This window comes from Typopeltis vanoorti, chromosome 1 (assembly GCF_054136105.1).
Source record: "Typopeltis vanoorti isolate ZY-2024b chromosome 1, IOZ_Tvanoo_1.0, whole genome shotgun sequence".
Classification (NCBI taxonomy): domain Eukaryota; kingdom Metazoa; phylum Arthropoda; class Arachnida; order Uropygi; family Thelyphonidae; genus Typopeltis; species Typopeltis vanoorti.
Genome location: NC_143549.1, coordinates 175,596,557 through 175,608,619, shown reverse-complemented (window position 1 = coordinate 175,608,619; position 12,063 = coordinate 175,596,557).

Genomic DNA, 12,063 nt, shown 5'->3' with positions numbered 1-12,063 from the left:
GAGGAAACGGCAATCGCCATCGAGTAACCATTCAGCATTCCACTAGTCTTAAAGTTGTCACGAGAGCATTTGTTTTGCTTTTAGTTATTTCCCATTTAGCACTATGCAAAACTAGAGTTTCATTTTTTTACCTAACATGAAATGGCTTTTCGTTCAAGGACGATGTGTCAAAAAGCTGTTTTAGATATAAAAAATGTTTTTCTTAGCACACAACAGCACACAAAACATGGAGACAATACATAAGCAAAATGAATTTAATCTGCTTTTGATGTTAAAAAAAGATAATTGTTTACCATCATTAAGTTAGCACGCAACAGTGTTTTTGGGTGTGTTCTGAATAAACAGTGCATATTGTTCAACGCAAGATCAATATGACTTCAAGAGTGGATCTTTAGTCTCTTATTTCTATAGAGCATTTCTGTTTTCATATATATTATGAATTAAAAGAAGCACCAACAATAACCAATTTCCACGCAATGATGTGGAGCTGTTTGCAACTCTCTGCGGCTTTTTCCATTCTGGTGTGTTCTGAATAAAGGAAATACGCATGCTCAGGTATATGAAGTTTATTAAGCTGATAATCTTTGTAGGAAGATTCATATAAAGAAATTTCCGAGAGAGTGACGATTTAAGGTATCAGAGTTATATACAGATATCTCTGCTAGTGACTTTTACAGAGGATTCCAAATCATTGCAGCTTGGTATGGTATTTTTGGATTGTCTTTTTTCAAAGGAATTCTTTCGAATGCTTGCAACAGTTTGTATTGGAAACGATGCAATTTACTAGTCATATATTCTATTCTTATATTTTTTCCCAAGAAAAAAAAATATATAAATATATCTATATATAAATATAATACTAATAAAAATATAATGGTACAAATCGCTTATCAACTGAAATATTATTCGCACGGTCTTCAGAATGTTCTAAATACAATGAATAACGTTACTAATATTTTCTTCCATATCTTTGAGTGCTTTCTAAGATTATTAATGTATAGAAATACTAGCAACTTAATGTTTTTAATTGACAAATGCTGCAAATTCGAAAGTGAAGTTAAGAAATATTGCTATTTCAAGGGCTCGCATACGACAACTTCTGTGATTATATTCATCAATGTCATGTTTTTACTCTTCGGATTCATTTGGACATTTATTTCATGGAAAATGCTTGCCGATGGCTGCTTTATTAATGAGTGGATTCCATATAACCAACAAGAGATGGTACTGTTTATTCTTTCTTTCTTGTCTTTTGGCCTCAGAAGACAAAGAAGTTAAATGCATTACTTTTTTGCGCAAATCTTTATAATTCAATCGTCTGAAAGAACTGATGGAGATTTACAAGAATTATTCAAGAGTACTGAAAGACACAGGAAGTATTCTGTCCATGGAGAATCTTTTGGTTTATGATATAAATACCTGGATTTGTTGTCTTTTGGCATATCAAGTGTTTAGCTTCAAAAGTCAGGAAGCCAGTATATTTTACACAATGGCACTTTTCACGGCGTTTTTCTTAATGCTCTTCCAATCGATTTTTTCTAGTAAATTGAAAGAAGAGGTAGGTGAGCTCAACTTAGATTAGTCTTACATAAAATATGACTATTACTGTAGCTCTTCACTTAGTAAATGTTAATATGTTTATAAAAATAATTATTTTATATGTTTATGAATGCGTTATGGTGGTATGCTGGAGAGGAATTGAGTTTAAATTACATCATAAAAGTACCAAACCTTCGTTGAGAATATTTAGTTTGTACAAGTACATGGCTGTTGAGGAATGTATCTATTGATAATGGGAATCGTTTTATTGTCAACTGTGAAATTAATTCTAAGTTGTTGCTATTCCATGACACATAAACCATTAGCCCTAATGTTCTTCATTTTGATTAAAAATTCCCAGATATTTATATAATATTTGTGCATTAAGACTCTAAGTGTAGAGCCTTACTAGCTCTGTCAGTATAACCCAAGCTCTTTGGTTTGAATGACCTGCATTTGAATCCCATCCAGAACGCGAAGAATCTTTATCACGGTTTTTTATTTGGAGGTGAATCACCTGGCCTAATACGGAGGTAGAGGGATTTTTCACAAGACACCCGTCTTTTTCGTCCCTCAGAACATGCAAACTGGCCAGTAGAACACACGTAATTTAATGACAATCGCACTTAGAGGCATGGGGCTAACCATCTTATCCTCGTAATCGGTTAGGAAATCCAAGAATTCTTTGGGGCGTGGACCAAAAACCGCGTGTTGTAGCCACTGATAGAATATCCCTGGGCACGATAATATTTTTATTTTAATGCTATTTCAAGTAATTTTCGCTGATTAAGTGTATAAATTTCATGACCCTTTTATCCTGTGAATTTTCCTTCTTCCAGTGTATGTCTCCTTACTTAAAATCTCCCATATTAATTGATAGACGACGCCACTGATTGCGCTAGTTTACTGATGAATGTTTTTCAAAATCATCCCCTACACCCGGTGATCTCTCGATTGCACTTATCATAAACTCTTCATTTCATTGTAACAACATATAGCTTTATGACCAGGAGACACTTGCTTGCTATATTGTCTTCATGTCTTCAATGATTAGAAGGAGTTAAACTTAAAATAATTATTATGAGCGATACTGCAAGCAGCTTTCAAATGTAGATAGAAAAAAAATTTTTTTTTGAGGTTATAAAGCAATAAAATTGAAAATAAAGAACAATGTACTGACTAGAATAAAATAGAATAACAATGAATCTTATCTTGTTTTATACACAAAGTTTTTTTTTGCTTTCACAATATAAATGAAACTTTACATACAAGAAGATGCATCATGAATAAGCTCATATTCAAAACCAGGACTCTTCAACTACTTCTGCAAATAGGACTTTATTTTTGAGAATGTATGGACTACCCTTCTCGATATTTTTGACAAAATATTTGTGAATGTTTTTTTTTATTTTTTAATCATTGTATCCAAAGCATTTGATTACAATAGGCATTGCATTCCTGAATGCAAATTTCGATTATCCAGTTGACTTACAACTCAACAGTTCCGCACACAATGCAAATTACTGAAGCGGAAAAATGTACAGATTATGACAAAAACATTTCTTTTATGTTTCTTCTCTTACAAAGTGATTAGTCACATCTTGAGTTCCTTCAGGATAGCAAAGCCTTATTCTTTAGACGAATCTTTGAGTTGGTGAGCCTTTGGATAACTAAGCCTGAGAGTTGCAGTGAAGGTTCGATGTTGGCTTAATTAGTCATGATGTGTTGTCTCGGCAGTACGAAACCAGTATCAGGAGATAAAAACTATTAAAATGAGGAGCTGACCAACATCGCCGGAATATTACGTCAAGCAGAACAGACTGATGGAACACTACCACTACAATGTACAATGTGCAATCAGTATCAGGTGAAATATTTCCGACAGGAATGGGTTAAAATGTCTGAATTCAAATGGTCTCTACTCATGAAAGACAGCGGTTTGTATCCTGTTAACCACAAATGCGGGTAGGATAACAACTCGGCCAACCAGGGCGAGTTGTTATCGTAACCGCTCTCCAAACAACAGGCTGCGGGTTCGAATCCCGCTGTGGGCATAGCTGTTTGTGATAGTTTTTAGGCCACAGATAAATTTCATCGTCTGGTGTGAGATAATCTCCACGCTTATTGGAGCAATAAAGTGGCTTGAAGAAAGTCCCGTTTATAGAGGCAGAGTTTCCAGAGAATGCATAAGTAAATTAGAAATACACTATATATATATATAAATTTTGGGAGCAATATAAAAAGTCACAGAAGAGCTTATGGCTCCTCGAAAAGCTGGTCACATGAAAATATAACCTGATGTTCTGTCAAATGGGGTATAGTTCTTCTATCTCACGAATCTCGTTTTTGGACTACAAAATCAGACTTATCGCTCTTCAAATCTGTGTTGAATCATTCGAGGAAGACCTCTTCGGTCCAAGAAACTATAATAATCTACTTAGACACTTAATCAACCTCCAATTAAGGACAAAGACGTACAGGCATTTGGGCCACTAATTTACACCGTTATTTCTAAATACATAGGCTGTTCAATAAGTAATACAACTATATTTATACAGAAAACAGATTACTTTTAATCGTCATAATTTACATTGTCTTTTTCGAAGTAACTACCGTGAGACTCGATACATTTGTCCCAACGTTGTGTTCACTTCTTAAACACATGTGAAAGTCCGTCTTTTGAGAATTCTTTCAAAACTGCCTACGCAGCGTTTACACACGCTTTATTGCTTTCGAAATGGCGGCCTCTTTGTGGTTTCTTGAGCAGAGGAAACAGCCAGAAATCGCACGTTGCGAGATCAGGACTGTATGGAGAGTGTGGTAGGATATCTATGTTGTTCTTCTGCAAAACGTCCACTACAAAACAAGCAATATGTGGCCTTGCATTATCGTGGTTCAATAAGAAGCTATTCTTCAGCAATGGACGCTTCCTTTTGACGTGCTTCATGATAATCGCTGCTGTGTTGATAATTGTGTCTGTGATGGACATTGAAGGTCTTCCCTCACGTTCAAGATCTTCCAAATTTTGCCTTCCTTCCTTAAAAGTTTTATGCCAGCGAAAAACACTTTCCCTCGACATTGCTTCATCGTGGAAAGCTTCGCGTATCATGTTAAAAGTGTCCGATGCCGATTTTTCCAAACGCACACAAAATTTAATCGCATAACGCTGTTCCAAGGACGCTTCCATTTCGAAGACTAGTCACGGCTCGTAGGCGCGCCGAAATGAGCTTGCATTTAGTCACGTGACACTCTGGCACATCAGCCCATATAAGCCATCTATCAACCTCTTTTGTTAATACAGACAGCAACATTTCTTTATTCCACAGAAATTAATATTGTGATGAGTGTTTCGTGACAGCAAAATTAGTCTACTTTCTTACTGAACAGCCCACATACATAGCTGATCACTGCACAGTACCTTAAGTTCCCTATCCGTATTACAAGCAATCTCACAAGATATTAGGAATTTGGTCATAAATCAATGTTCGACCTTTCATGACATCATCAATTAACACCAACATTTTTGTTCAGTTTCTCTGAGAAAAACACCGTACCTTAACTCTTCTAGTATCCCTGTATCCAAAAACTCCTTAGCTTTTCTTTTAGCCTCATTTGCGTACTGCTGCTCATACCGCACTATGGTTACAATTACCAAGCGAGTCAGCCTCCTTGCTTGCTCTTTGTTGTGTTCTTGTTACTGATTATCTCCACCCATCTTGTGCCGACTCCCCCAAAGTCTTTTTCTTTCAGATTGCATGCTTCACTTCTTCAGTCATCCATTTTACACCTACTTATTTAATCTGCTGACATCAACCTGATTATTGCGATACACTCAGTCATTGCCTCTGCCTGGTAATTCCTGATTACCAAGCAGTAATGATTTCCTTCCACTCCAATGCCTCATTCCATCATATCGCTGCAAGCCACTTCCTGATTTTGTCATAATCACCCACCTCATAGTTCCATATACAACCCTTTCTCCCAAAAGTCCTGATATGGCTTGTCACCACATAGTGATCATTTCATAATCGCTTTTAGCCAATCACTTTTTATTTTTAAAATAAAAATTATATTGTAAAAGAAGACTTGACACTTGCTTTATAATACCATCTTACGAAATAATCAAATCTAAGACAACTTGATCCACGTGCGCCCTCCGAAACAAACTCTTTAAGATACTTCTCGCTTAAAACTCAAACAATTCGTTCTCCTTAGTTCATGATGCTGTTTCTTCATTCCAGTCTAAATCAACATCCTTGAAATCGCCCCTAATCATCATCCTTTTCTTTTAAGCGAGAACAATTTGCCTAACATTTTATTCTCGGCGCCTTCAACCTTACCAGTTCTGTAGCAACAACCTACTAAGCATTTCATCCTGTTCACTCTCATTTCACACTATACTACTTAAAAACCACTGTCAATATTTTCTCCTTTCTTCTTCACCCTAGACGGGAACAACTCCTCTATCATATCATCAATAGGACTCCTCCTCCCATTTTGTCTTATCTGTCTTCACGAAAGTTCAAATATCCCTCCTTTTTCATTCCTTTCAGAATGTCATCCTCATTTAACCATATCTCACTTATATCGACCATATTTGGTACAAATGTTATATCTTTGATAATTGCCGTACTGAATTCGGTTTGAAAATTAGCAACAAAACGACTACGAATACATCAACTGCATTCTGAATGGAAAACCTCTAGAACAATTAACACATTTTTGCTTTTGATCACAATTTTTAGCAAAGACGCAAGCTAAATATGAAAATATACAGCCAAACCTGGTATGGTATAAATTCTAACGAATACATTGAACATGAAGGAAGTTTCAGCAAACACTTTGGCGTCGGCTGCTAACGAAAGTTTACAGATGAGTAAAATTTGAGCATAATGGCGGCCAGCCTATCGCCAATCCACCTGACGATTGGGTTTGCCCCAACTGATGTAGGACCGGTTTGCTATTGTTCAGACATAAAACCTAGTTTCTCACGATAACAAGTAATGATGCTGGCTTTGCTTATAGAGGCATTTAGGAACTCATTCACCAGTGTATCATTCAAGCAAGCGATTATCTCATGACCAGTGCTCGGGAACTGTGCGTGGTCCTACTCTGCAATTTTGTTTGTTCTGTGTGTGGTTCCCACACGAGTGAGGTTATTGCAGTGGTGTTCAAAACCTATGGACGAACACTGTTTCTGGAGATTAGAGCAAATTCAGGTGAATTAATTTTTGGCAATTTGTATATCTGCTGATTTCTTTTAGAAAGTGGATACACGTTCCAATTTTCCGATCTCGCGCAAAGTGATCGCGTGGTTGCACTCAAGAAAATAAAAGTGACATGGCCACGGTAAGCGAATTATGTTTGAAGGAACCTTTTTCGTGCAGAAATTAAGTTGCAAATTGGATGCCCTGTATGTCTCAACTTCTAAACTGAAATCATCGAGGTGATTTCAGTGTAGACGAATTATTGGAAAGCTTGAAGAAGACCGCAGTATTATTGAAATTGCCAGAAAGTCTGGAATTTTACCTAAGGTGTAGGCTACGTTTCAAACAATGGAATCATTTCCAGATGTTTTGTTAGATATCGCCCTCGCACTAACACTGAATAGGGACAGAGTTTTGGCTCTAACAGCAAAACATAATCGACGCACCACTGCAACTAAGAGGGCAAGTCGGCTCCATTCAAACACATGTACGCGGATATCTCGATAGAAAATTGTGTCATAACGTCTCTGACAGTACGTCTATAAGGACGATGACCTTTATTCTGCGCAAATATATATGCTGATCATATAAACATCCGAGCACCACCCAATAGTTAAACTGCGTCAGTCATAAAGTGTAAAATAGCAGATCATTACTTAACTACTCTAAACCACCCCTAAGACCCTATCCATGGAATTCCCCACAGATGAAAAGCAACACAAAACAATAATAGACGAAGAAATAGTACACCACGAAATAAGAAAAACGGACTGTGGCCACATGGCATCAGATTCAGAAGATATCTTATACAACATCATTAAACTCACACTCGAGGAAATATATAGGAAAGCTGCAAAGAAAGTCAGAATTCATTCAAAAGCAACACAAAATCCTTGGATAAAACAAAACGTAATCCTAGAAATACACAGAAAGGACGCTTTATGGAAAGAATTAAAGTGATATCTAAATAAAACAGCTTTAAAAACTAAATATAAGATAACAAGGAATCGCCGTAGAACACAAATAAGAAATGCAAAAAGAAAGTACTACAGAAACAAATTAACCTGTGCACAAAACAACATCAAACAAACCTGGCATCTGATCAGTGAGATGCTGGATTGTGCTCCCATCCCCACTGCTTCCGAAACCATAAAACCCAGCTTCATGAAAGACGCAAAGCCTATTCAACAACTAGCAAATCACAAAACGTGATCCACCACTTTGGACCACATTCAAAAGAGACCTTATGGTTTCCAACCATAAAATAAGCAGAACTTCTCTATGTAATACGTCAAATTAAACCAACCAAAGGCCTATGAATTGATGGAATAAGAGCTAAGTATATCAAGCAACGTGCTTAGGTCCTATCCTACTAAAATTAATAAATAAAAAATATTTAAAAACAGGACAGATACCAAATATGCTACAGACCGCCACAATCACACCCAGACACAAAAATGGAAAACGGAATTTAATCAGCAATTACAGACCCATAGCAAAATTAACAATTATCAACCAAATTATGCAGTGGATCATCCTGAAGAAACTCACAGCGTACACAAAGACCTTTCATATTATCCCCAAACACGATATGGTTTTCAGAAAAATAAGGGAACATCGTCTCGCTTGGAATACTTTATAGACGTAATTATTTCCCTCTTAGACAAAAAAAAATTGCCATAGTAGTCTTTATTGATCTAACTAAAACATTCGATACACTTACACACCAAACCTTGTTATAAAAGCTGAGGCATGTTGGAAGAGACGGGCCTCTTCACATGTGGTTTACAAACTTCCTTCAAAATAGAAAGCATATCACACTTATCGGGTCCAACAGATGTAGAGAGCTACCAGTAACCTGTGGAGTGCCACAGAGAGCTGTACTCTCCACAACTCTATTCAACATTTATGCGCAAGATATTCATCAGCTCCCTCTCAAAGGTAAGATATTCCAATACGCAGATGATACAACAATAATATCCATCCATAATAAAGGAAGTATAGCACAAACAAATATTCCTCATGACATAAATCTGCTCATAGACTGGCTCACCAAAAACTCCATACACCTAAACTCAGATAAGATAAATTTAGTGATATTCAGAAATCCACTGACTCGACCAATTGATAACAAATACATAACCATCCAACATCCACTCCCCAACATAAAAAACACACAGAACATTAAAACCACTACAATAACTGAGGTCGAAATAATACGATACCTTGGAATTTACTTCGATGCAGAATGAACTGGAATAGCCACACAAATCATCTGCACAAAAAACTTCGAACAATAAGTGGCAAACTCTACTGGTTAAAAGACAAGGTTCCCATACGCCTAAAAACACTAATATACAAAGCACTATGCCAAAATATACTAAGATAGGCTATAACAACGTATGCTTTCTGTGCTCCCTACAAATTAAATAGATTAATGTCGCTACAATATACAAAGCACTATTCCAAAATATACTGTGCACGCTATATAACAACGTATGCCTTCTGTGCACCCTACAAACTAAAGAGATTAACGGCTTCACAGTACAAAATTAAAAACTGATCTTTTGGGAAAAAAGAGACAATATCCGTTTTATATACACTGCAATGTCAGAACACAAAATACTGACAGCAAAACTTATGTCACTATGCAGCTTTGCTAAAACATTATTTGGATGCCAACTACAAGACCACAGACAACTAATTATATCACATATAAATACAATAATCACTACGGAAAAGCTACACGAAACTTCTACATCCCAGGCATGATTAACAAATTACCTTTTGAATACAGAAACCTTACAAACTACAATAGCTCTAAGGACATACTACGAACAAGAAACATGCACCATAAATACCATACAAACTTAATGAAACACAATATATTCGTTCACTCTTCTAGTTCAGCGATGCATCAAGACATTCCAAGTTATCGTGTGTGTACACTCGCGGGCGCTTTGATGTGGTGTGTGTGTGTGTGTGTGTGTGTGTGTGTGTGTGTGTGTGTGTGTGTGTGTGTGTGTGTGTGTGTGTGTGTGTGTGTGTGTGTGTGTGTGTGTGTGTGTGTGTGTGTGTGTGTGTGTGTGTGTGTGTGTGTGTGTGTGTGTGCCTCCGCAAATTTCTCAATCAACAGCTGCACTGGAAATCAAATGTATTATACATCAATACGAATCTTTATTATTATTATTATTATTATTATTATTATTATTATTATTATTATTATTATTATTATTATTATTATACGGACAACTACATGGAATCCGAACACCTATCGGGAAAGAATCAATCTAACCACTCAATCTGTTATACCTTTCCTTGAACCCATTAACAGAAACAAACACTCCAAAACCTAATCCTCACATCTCTAGATCCCAAACCTCTATTCAACTTCCAGGATGACCCCTTCTGGTCTCTCTAGCCAAGTGCTGAAATTTCCCCTGCATCTATCCTATACAATCCTCTAAGCAACTTAAATGTTTCTATCATATCCCCTCTTTTTATCCTATTAAAATTTTCTGCAATCCACATACCTTCAAACTCTCCTCATAGGGAATATTCCACAGGCCACTCCCAGTCTTGGTCACTCACCTCTGATGTTGTCTTCCTTGTCATGTTGGTCACCTTTCTTGCCTGAACCTCATACTCTTCCTGAGTTTGCTGGCCACCTTTCTCTTTATATACCTTCCACAGCAATTTCTTCTTCTGCAGCTCGTGTTTAATGATATTACTCATCCATCTAATTCATACTAGATTAATCTTCCTTCCCCTAGTTATGCAATTTAATACTACTTCCTCTAGATTACCCTTAAATATATCCCATGCACTGCTAACGTCCTCACCCTGCAGTATTTTATGTCATGGTACAGATTTAAGCTTCTTCATAAGTATGTCATAACATCTGCCTTGTAATTCCACAAATATCCCTTCTTCATAGAATATTTCTCATGTGTTAGAATTTTCCAAGTCAAGACCACATGTTCACTTTCACTAATCAGAGGCATTGTTGTCACGTTGGTTATGTATAGCTCTTCTGATTCTGTGACCTGGTCACAGAATCAGAAGAGTACCGGTACACTCCCACCCCTAGTTCCCTCCACCATATGCTGGTTTAAGCAATTATCTCTCAGCAAGTGTATAAATTTTCTTTCTGCAATGTGATATTTCTTCCTTCCAGTCTATGTATATATACATAATGAAAGTCTCCCATAATAATCACTCGACGTGTATTCATTGTACTTATTTGGCGATGCATGTCTACCAGATCATCTGTAGCTCCCTGGTGTATAGCAATATCCAACTATATATTTTTCTTACTGGTCTAAATTTCACAGCAGATTGCTTCCAACGAACAGCAACTCTCCCGACTGTCTCCTTTCCTTTTTGGTTACAATTCACCTTCTCTTATCACCAGTACTCCTCCTCCATTCTGCCTTCTCTGTCTTCCCAGAAAATACTAAATACTTCATATTCAAACCTTGTAACTACTAACAATCTGCTGTTAGCCAAGTCTCACTAATACCTACTACCTCTGACGAGGTTGCAATAATTAATGCAAAAAAATCCCCCGTCTTATAATTGATACTACTGGCATACGTATATAGAAACGGCAACATCCCTTTATTCCCACATCCACCTTTACTTTCTGAATTGGCTACCCTATTCAATATTTATGTTTGAGAGACTAAATTCCTCACTTGGTAATTCTCATACGCACACTCTTCATGGGTGCCCTCACACAAACTCACTTGCTTCCACCCTAATCGTTTAAGTTTCCTTCATTTTGCACGCTACCGTATTCGGTGAACAAAGCTCTCTCTCCAGACACCTAACAGCAAAACCGTCGAGATACTGCCCATCCGCATTGTACAAATCCTTTTTTCCTTCAAACAGAGACCACAGATCCACAAATTATACATTTTCTATCATTTTCTTTCTCCCCAGTTCTGGCTGTAATCATTTAGCTGTAATCATAAATTATTTTTTTTATACAGGTAAAAATATAATTCTTCCTTACCTTTTGGATACTAGTGTACAAACCTATGGTGCATGTTGTACCATGGCAGTATAGGTGTTTATACTAGTGCAGATATCCGGACCAGGTAAGATTAAAGAAAACATTACAAAAGAACTATAAAACTGATAACAATGTCAAAAACGAAACTTATCCCAAGTGACCAAATTTGGAAATTTTTCAAGCCTGCAACTCTCCAATAAGCGAAGCGTTTTTTCTCACAACGAGGGATGAAATTTATCTCCAACCTAAAGACACTCACAAACACATCCATGCTCAGGTCTGGATTCCAACCCCTAACAT